Genomic DNA, 9,869 nt, shown 5'->3' on the forward strand with positions numbered 1-9,869 from the left:
GTTATCCTTATTGTGGATCCTCCATATCTGAATTGCTTTTTTCTAGCAGCTTCCAATATCTTTTCCTTTGTCTGATGGTTCTTGAACTTGGCCACTATATTTCTTGGCGTTTTGATTTTAGGGTCCCTTTCAGTAGGTGATCGATGAATTTTTTCAATGTCTATTTTACCCTCTGTTTCCAGAATGTCTGGGCAGTTCTCTTTGATAATTTCCTCGAAAATGGTGTCCAAGCTCTTTTTTTCCTCCCATTTTTCAGGGAGTCTGATTATTCTCAAATTGTCTCTCCTGGATCTGCTTTCCAGGTCTGTTGTCTTTCTGGTAAGGTACTTGACATTCTTTTCAATTGTTTCATTTCTCTGGTTTTGCTTGACTACTTCTTGGTTTCTCCTTGAGTCATTCATTTCTACTTGTTCCAGTCTAATTTTCAATGATGTATTTTCTTCACTCACTTTTTTTATATCTCTTTGTAATTGTCCAATTGAGTTTTTATCTTCTATGGAATTTTTTTCCATTTTATCCATTTTATTTTTTAGAGAGCTGATTTCTTTTTCCAGCTCACTAATCCTGTTTTCCTTGGAGTTGTTTACCTTTTCCAGCTCACTAATCCTGTTTTCCTTGGAGTTGTTTACCTTTTCCAGCTCACTAATCCTGTTTTCCTTGGAGTTGTTTACCTTTTCCAGCTCACTAATCTTGTTTCTCAATGATTTGATTTCTTTATCCACTCTGTCTTTGAATGCATGGGATGACTTCTCCAGGCTCTCTTGCCAAGCTTCCCTTTCCTTTTCCCATTTCTCTTCCAGCTCTCTTGTGAGAGCCTTTTTGATTTCCTCTATGAGGTTCTTTTGTATTGAGGAGCAGCTTATATCTCTCCCAGGGGATACATCTGGGGACAGTCTGTTCCTAGTCTCCTCAGCATTTGAAGTCTGCTCCCTCTCCACACAGAAGCTGTCAATGGTTAGAGCCCTTTTGAATTTTTTGTTCATTTTGTCAGAGTAGGAATCAAAGAAAACAAACTGACAAGAGAAACAATTGGTCTGTTTTGCAGGAGATGGGGCTGGATGGTATTAATGGGCTTCCTCTACAGACTGGGGGTAGGGCAGCAGAGAGCCACTAACAGAACAGCAATGACTGTACTGAGTCTGTGCTCTGAGGCTCCGAGAACGCACCGAGTCAGTCCAGGTGGGGGTTGGGGGTGGCCGGGCTCTGAGAGACGCTGGCTTTCTGGGGTTTTAATCTTCACCTCCCGGTGTTCACACCCTCTCCGCTGCTCCTGGCTTGCTGCCAAGACAGAGCATCCATACTGGGGCAAAAGCCCTTTCACAGAAACGGCAGAGATCACACCCCTCCCCCTCCAGTCTGAGCTGTGTGAGCTGCCTGTCTTGCTCTGGCTGCCTGCCCTCAGTCTGCGCCCAGTCTGATTGACCCTCCCCCGAGCAAACACAGACCTTTTCTGGCGACCTTCAAGGATGTCTTCTCTTGGTGATTATTTGTGGATTTCTTTCTGGGTCAAGCATTAAGTCAGAGGCTTGTCATGAAGTAAGTTCTGAGAGAAAACGAGGAGCTCAAGCAGCTGTCTGCCTCCACGCTGCCATCTTGGCCGGAACGATTTCTATTCCTAAATGAATGTGATATAAATTGTGTCCCCTTTAATCTTTAAGGGGCCCCAGAAACTATGTCCCCTTTAATCTGTGAAAGTTCAATTCAGAGTCTCAAACTCTCCCAGCCTGTTGGGAGGGGTCATACCCTTCTGTTCCCAAGGGAAACTTACAAGATCTCTTTTCAACTGGAAATCTAGGCCTGGGGCATATCTCCTTCAATTTTGAATTGAATTGAAGCCCTAAGCTTCAGATAGCTAATAAAAGACAACTCTGTACTCCAATCTTTGCAGCAGGCCTAAATAGGATTATGCTTACTAAGGAAGCTTTCTTCTTAAGCAAGCTGTCCTGCCAGGACTCTTTGCCCACTAGGAAGTCTGTCTCTCTAGCAAGCTGACTTCTCAGTGCCAATAAGTCCCTTTTTGCCACACAGATTTCTGATTTGCAAATTCTTTCATATAGGACTTGTGGACTCTGACCAGAGGGGATCTCCCACCCCAATTCTCAAGCCTCATAATTTGGTTCCCTGACATCTCCTCAAATGTGCATGTTATTCCTTTTTTAAGCCAATTCTGATGAGAGTAAGGTTCAAAGTGCATCATGCTCTGCACTGTAAAAGTTCTTTTATGCCATTTTTTTATATGAGATAATTTACCTCATTCTATTTCTCTTTCAGTGCATCCCTCTTTCTCACATTTAAATTTTATTTTTTCATTCTTTTTTGTGTGGGACAGGTCGGGTGCAAGACCCCCTTCCCAATTAACTAATTAGAGACATCATCGGGTACAAAGAGAAAGCATTTATTTAATCCCAGACACACCTGGAAGCCATCCCAACTCCTACCATATGCTCCTGGGACCTGGCCAGCTTCCAGCTTGTCCAAGATTTAAAAGCAAAAGATTTGAGCCTTCCCATTGCATAGACTAAAAGAATGTAACCATCCCTGACCAATGGTCACCAATGCTGGCTGCCTCCCAGAGGTCATGTCACTTCCTGCAACTTCCTGCACCTCCAGGTTCAAAGTTCATTCCTCCAGAGAGCAAATGACCTCCCCACGGTCCCATTCTGGAAACAGGGATCATGTGACAATACTGAGAAATATTTCATCCAATCAATCCCATTCATTTTCAATATGGCTTTTGGGCTTAGCCACTGTACTAAAAAGCTCTCTCTAACGTAAATAAAACTCTCCTTCCTTACTGCTAAATAATGTGCTCTATAATTACACATATACTTGCATATATGTATGTGTGTATATGCATATCAATGTGTATGTACATATGTTCATGTGTGTATGTATATAATTACTTTATACTGATCTAGACAAAAAAAATCTTGGCCACATAATTTTTTAAAAAGCCTCAAACCTTAATGTAGATGCTGTTTTTAAGAAAAATGTGGTTTCTTGATTCTAAGATAAAGATAAGACAATGTCTGAAATTGTACTAATTGCAACCCAACATGTCTATATACTGATGAAAAAAACAGGAAATTAACGAGTGATGTCAATTTGATACCTACTTGTAACAGAACTCCAAAATAATACTTTCAAAACTCACAAATGACTGATATCCAACAACCATTGCTCATATAGGGGTTAGAGCAATGGTCTTATAGTCAAGAGGATTCAAGGCATTCCTCTGACACATACACATACACGAACACATTGTGAAGTTCTCTCAGAATGTATCAAGACAATGGAGTTTCTTTGACTCTCCCCAAGACACTTAAAGAATCAAAATAGACCAGTCCTAGAAGAAAACCCATGAGGGATTTTTGCCCAACAAAGAAAGCCTTCTGCTTCTCCAAGGTTAGGAGTGTTGCTTTTCTTTTTAAAAAAAAAAAAAAAAAAGGTTTTTTATTTTCAAAACACATGCATAAATAGTTTTCAACATTAACCCTTGCAAAACCTTGTGTTCTAAATTTTTGTTCTCCCTTCCTTCCCTCCACCCCTAGACAGAAAGTAATCCAATATATGTTAAATATGTTCAATTCTTTTATATATATTTCCACAATTATCATGATGCGCAAGAGAAATAAAAAAGGAAAAAAATTAAAAAGAAAACAAAAGCAAACAACAAAAAAAGTGAAAATACTATGTTGTGATCCACATTCAATTCCCACTGTCCTCTCTCTGGGAACAGATGGCTCTCAACATCACAAGTCTATTGGAACTGACCTGAATGTTTCAAAGAGCCATATCTATCAGAATGGATCATCATTTAAAAATCTTATTGTTGCTATGTATGATGTTCTCTTGATTCTGCTCACTTCACTTAACATCAGCTTATATTGGTCTCCCTGGTATCTCTAAAATCATTCTGTTGATCCTTTCTTATAGAACAATAATATTCCATAACATTCATATACCATAATTATTCAGCCATTCTGTAACTGATGGGTATCCACTTAGTTTCCAATTGCTTACCACAACAAAAAGGGCTGCTACATTTTTGTACATGTAAGTCCTTTTCCCTTTTTTATGATCTCTCTGGGATACAGGCCCAGTAGAGACTGCTGGATCAAAGGATATACACAGTTTGATAGTCATTTAGGCATAGTTCCATATTGTTTTCTAGAATGGTTGGATCAGTTCACAACTCCACCAACAATGTATTTAGTGTCCCAGTTTTCCTACATTCCCTCTATCATTTATCATTTTCCTTTGCTGTCATCTTAGCCAATCTGAGAGGTGTGTAGTGGTACCTCAGAGTTGTCTTAATTTGCATTTCTCTGATCAATGGTGATTTAGAGCATTTTTTAAATATGACTAGAAATGGTTTTAATTTCTTCTTGTATTCTTATAAATTTGAGCCTATTCTCTATATATTTTTAAAATGAGGCCTTTATTAGAAGCCTTGAATGTAATTTTTTTCCCAGTTTACTGTTTCCCTTTTAATCTTGTCTGCATTGCTTTTGTTTGTACAAAAACTTTTAAATTTAATATAATCAAAATTATATATTTTGCATTTCATAATGTACTCTAGTTCTTCTTTGGCCACAAATTCCTTTCTTCTTCACAGATCTGAGAGACAGACCATCCTTTGTTCTTCTAATTTGCTTATAGTATCACTCTTTATATCTAAATCATGAACCCATTTGGACCCTGTCTTGGTATGGGGTATAAGTAATGGGTCAATGCTTAGTTTCTGCCATACTAATTTCCAATTTTCCCAGCAATTTTTGTCAAATAGTGTGTTCTTGTCCCAGAAACTGGGGTCTTTAGGTTTATCAATCAGTAGATAGCTGTTGACTGTTGTGTCTTGTGAACTTAACCTATTCCATTAATTGATTATTCTTTTTTATCTAGTATCAAATGGTTTTGATGACAACTGCTTTATAATATAGTTTTAAGTCTGGTGTAGGTAGGTCATCTTCCTTTGCTTTTTTTTTTTCATTAATTCCCTTGAAATTCTTGACCTTTTGTTCTTCCAGATGAACTTTGTTATTAATTTTTCTAGCTCTGTGAATTAATTTCTTGGAAATTTGATTGGTATGGTAGAGGTGATATTTTTCTTTAAAAAAAAAAAAAAAAAAGAATTTTTAATATGAAACAAGGCGCAGTCTACACTTCAAGAAGCAAGAAAATAACAGCTCCACAACCACATGCCCATATATGTATATGTATCCACATACATATTCTACCAGAAGTAATATTGATTGACTTATATTCCTCAAAGTTAGGATTTCTTACCATTTACCAAAACAAAACAAAGCAAAACAAAACAAAACAAAAAACAAACCCTACTATACCCTTATGCGCATAAAAAAATATTATATAGAACACAAGTAGGATGCAATGAAATGAATCATTATAATCCAGATGATAATCACATATGACTAGTTGTAGAGGGTGGAACTTTGGAGAAATATGCTTGAAAGAAGTATACTTGAAACAAGGTCTTAATTCAGTGGAATTGATGAGACAATGGTTATCTCATTTACATATACTTAGTACTTAGCATAGTTATGTAATATTTCTACAATTGATGTAATTGTAATAGGATATTTAAACTGAGGACAAAGTCAGCCACAGATGTTTTCTATCTTTGACCAACCTAGTGGTGGCTCTCATGCCTCGTGCACTAAGATCAGACTGGCAGAGAAGACTGGGTCAGACTATAACAGACACAGACTGTGAAGGGGACCATAAAGACTTTGGACTTTATTCCTGACTATTCTCATGGTGATTATTCTGCTGAGACCAAGGCTAGTCCAGACACTACGTTTTGGCACCCAAATATGGATGCAAGGATTTACACTCAGCAGTTTGACTGACATGATCATGAGTCCAATGGAGAAGTCCCCATGACCTGGAAATAGAGTGAGTACAAAAATAGACAAGCAGGAAACTTTAGAAAGGGCTAAACTAGTGTTTCAACTGAAACGGGACAAATGCTTAGAAAAGATACTTCCCCACTCCAAAGGAAGTGTGTAGAATGCTTAGTTAAGCTAATAAAAAAATCAAAATTTGATTGTAACTTGGAAGCAAATCATCGGACTCTTAGAAATATTAAAGTACACGTCTCAGTTCTCTAAGGAAGAAAAATTAGAATCAGATATGTGGAAACTAGTAGGAGAGCAAGTAATTGAATATTACAGTGATAATAGTCCTGATTCAATTCCTGAAGAAACAATCTCTATATATAACATAATAAAATTGCTTTAGGGAATTATGTAAGTTTTAGAATAAGGAAAAAGAAGAAAGAGGAGGACTGGGATGATACTGACAAAGCAGCTGAAAAGCATGAAGAATTATACAAGAAAGGAGTTAAGTACAGTGTTGATGAAATTAAGGAATATGGTGCTTCACACAGGAGCCATTAGGGCATTCCCCATCTCATGACTCTTGCCCCTCAATTTCTACTTCATGGGTAGAGGAGGAAGGGGAGTGGGAGGGGCAATGACACAATCAGCAACACCCATGCAGCAGCTTTGTCCACCCTCTATGACACAATTACAAAAGGCACTAATTAAAGCTAAAGAGGAAGGGCAAGATATATCTGATTTAAAAATAGAAACATATCTTATGACTCTTCAAGTAAAGAAAAAAGAAATCATACTCCATTTAATCTAGAAATTACCATCTGAAAAAAAGTCTTGCACTCTTTGTGGGTCTGCATTGTCTTATGTTAAGATGATATTAGAGAATTTGGCTTTTGAAGTTTTAACCGCTGATAATTGGAAATTTATAGCAAGGACATGTTTAGAATCTGGACAAAACTTATTGTGGCTTTATGAGTATAATGAACTCTGTGTAATACAAGCCCAATGAAATAGGCAACCTGGAGTTAATATACCAATCACCTCTGATCAACTAGCAGGTTTAGGTAGTTAATCAGAGCCATCTACAATTTATATGTAGACACTTTAGCATAGATTAATTACCCTATAGCAGTATATGAGCAAATTGCTGCTGCTGCTACTATCAAAGCATGGGACACCCTCCCAGGAAGACAAGATAGAGGGGAAGCCTTCACAAAAATAGCATAAGGTCCAAATGAATCCTTTGCTGATTTTGTGAGATGTCTGAAGGCAGCTGTCATATGAACTATTGGTGAAAATGCAACAACAGAAATTATGATAAAACAACTTGCTAAAGAAAATGCTAATGAGGTTTATAGAAGAATTATACTAGGACTGCACAAGGATTCTCTTTAGATGAGATAATAAGACTCTGTGCCACAGTGGGCACAAATACCTTTTATACCCAGGCTATGATGCAGACTTCTCAAAATCTGAACATTGGAAGACAGAGTCTCTTTTGGCAAGGGACTTCCAGAGAGACTCGCCAATGCTTTCAATGTGGTAAAAGAGGGCACTGAAAGCTCAGTGTTGGCAGAAAAGACAGAGTGGGAGAACAAGTCCCAAAACCCTATATCCAAAATGCAACAGAGGCTTCCATTGGGCATCAGAATGTAGATTAACTCAGGCATAGTGACCTTTACTGAAATTAAAATCAGAGATTCTCAAGGTAAAAAAACAAAAAAGGATTTATTACAATCTTGTGACAAAGGGCTACTCCCAACAGATAAAGTGTCAGTAGAGGAGTGCAAAGTGCAAAATGAAAAACATCCTACTGCAGAAGCATCTACACCCCCTCCCCAACCTTTTTTCTCATTGGCTGGGGAATTCTAATTTACCCAGAGCCCAGAAACAAAGAATATTATTCAATGACACACTTTTTACTGTATTAGGTATTTAACTGCTAATGAAAAAGTGTGTGTGTGGGGGGGGGGACAGAAAGGAAATGTTTGGTTATCTAAGATAATCTAGCTAATTATCTAGGATAAATGCAGTTTTAGCTGTAGATCAACTTATTGCAAAGTCTCAAGTCACTAAGGCATAGGTCAAGGCCATATTGTTATGAGAGGTCTTCAATCAGTTTATCCCATTCATCTGCCTAATACTACAAACCAGTTTTATATTCTTCTAGTATCAAAAATCCATAGAGTGTTTCTCAATAAGTTCATGTGGGGGCAAAGTTAACATAAAGTGCATCAGATCTACCTGTCAGCATACTTGGTCACATCAATATCTTAATGGTGTGGGTGAACACAAGCCTTTTTAGTTCTATCAGTATCCTGGCCCACAACTGGCACCATGGCTCAGTAGATAGAGAACTAATCTCAGAATTAGAAGACCAGACTCAAGTGCAGCCTCTGGTATCACAGGCATGTCATTTAATTTCTTAGTATATCATATAACTCTATGTTGGCAATTATCAATCATCCAGAACTGGCCTCTGTGGGTAGTCAGAGCTATACAAAGAAGGCTAGAGACAGGACAGTCAGGAAATTTAATTCATTTCAGAATGAGGCAAATAATATTTGCAAATGGAAGGCCCCTTCCATCTCTCAACTACTCCCCTTCTAAAAAAGAAGGCTTAACATCTTGGATCATAGGCATGTTTTACATACCATAAGTGGGCTGTGTTATGACATAATCCTTTTTATGTCTTGAGTTACTGTTCCCACAGATTCTGTGGATTCCAGGGATTATATGATGGATGGATGGCCCTGAGAAATGGGAAATAGGGGGAGCTAAATCCCTCAGTAATCTTCTGGTACTAGTCCAAGCAATACACTTTGCCAGAGGGTGATATCATCCTAAATACAAAGCATTTTTGCTATGACAAACTCGGAATACAACTTCCTTTATGGGCCTTAGCTTTGGGAAGCAGGATTATCTCCAAAATATTTTGACATCACCAAATTGCTGACCTGCTTGCTGAAGGAAGTTTCCACAATGGGAGTTTCCCAATCAATCAACTAATTAACATTAAACACTTAAAATGTTTCAGGCACTGTGCTAAGCCCAGAGATACAAAAAAAGATGCAAAAGACAGTTTCTGACCTCAAGGAGCTCACAATTTAATGGAGGAGACAATGTGCAAATATATTTGTAAAAGGCAAGCTATATACAGAGTAAATGGGAAATAATTAACAGAAGGAAAGCATTAGCATTAAGGATTGGAGAAGTCTTCTCATAAAAACTGGAATTTTAAATGGGACTTGATGGAAGCCAGGAAGGTCAGTAAATGGAGCAAAGGGAAAGTATTCTGGGAATGGGAGATAGCTAGAGGGAATGCCTAAAAGCCTGAGTTGGAGTGTCTTGTTCATGGAACAGTTTGGAAGCTAATGCGACTGGAATAAAGAGTATGTATCAGGGAGTAAGGTGTGAGAAGACTAAAAAGGTAGGAAAGGACTAAGTTATGAAGGAATTTGAATAGCAAAAAATACATTTTGTATTTGTTCCCCAAGGCAATAGGAAGCCACTGGTGTTTATGGAGAGAGTAGGAGATGAGGAGGGGTGACATAATTAGACTTGCATTTTAGGAAAATCACTTTAGTGGCTGGAGAATGGATTGGAATAGAGAGAGATTTGAAGCAGGAAAAAAATATCTACAGGCTCTTGGCATAATCTATACTAGAGGTGACTAAGGTCTGTACTGGAGGGATGACAATATTACAAGCAAAGATGAGAATGATATATCTAGGCAATAGTTTGAATAAGAGGGAGTCAAGTGAGGAGTCAAGGATGACAGCATGAGACACTAAGAGGATGTGGTTACCATCTACAGTAAAAGGGAAAAGAGAAAGGAAAAAAGGAAGGGATTAGTTTTGTACACATTGAGTTTAAGATGTTTAATATTACAATCAAAACTTTTGAAATGTAGTTGGAGATGTCAGCAAAGAGACTGGGATAGAATAACTAAGAGCTGAGAACTGGTAGTATAGAGATGGTAATTAAATCCATGGAAGTTGATGAGAT

Source organism: Sminthopsis crassicaudata, chromosome 1 (genome assembly GCF_048593235.1).
Source record: "Sminthopsis crassicaudata isolate SCR6 chromosome 1, ASM4859323v1, whole genome shotgun sequence".
Lineage (NCBI taxonomy): Eukaryota > Metazoa > Chordata > Mammalia > Dasyuromorphia > Dasyuridae > Sminthopsis > Sminthopsis crassicaudata.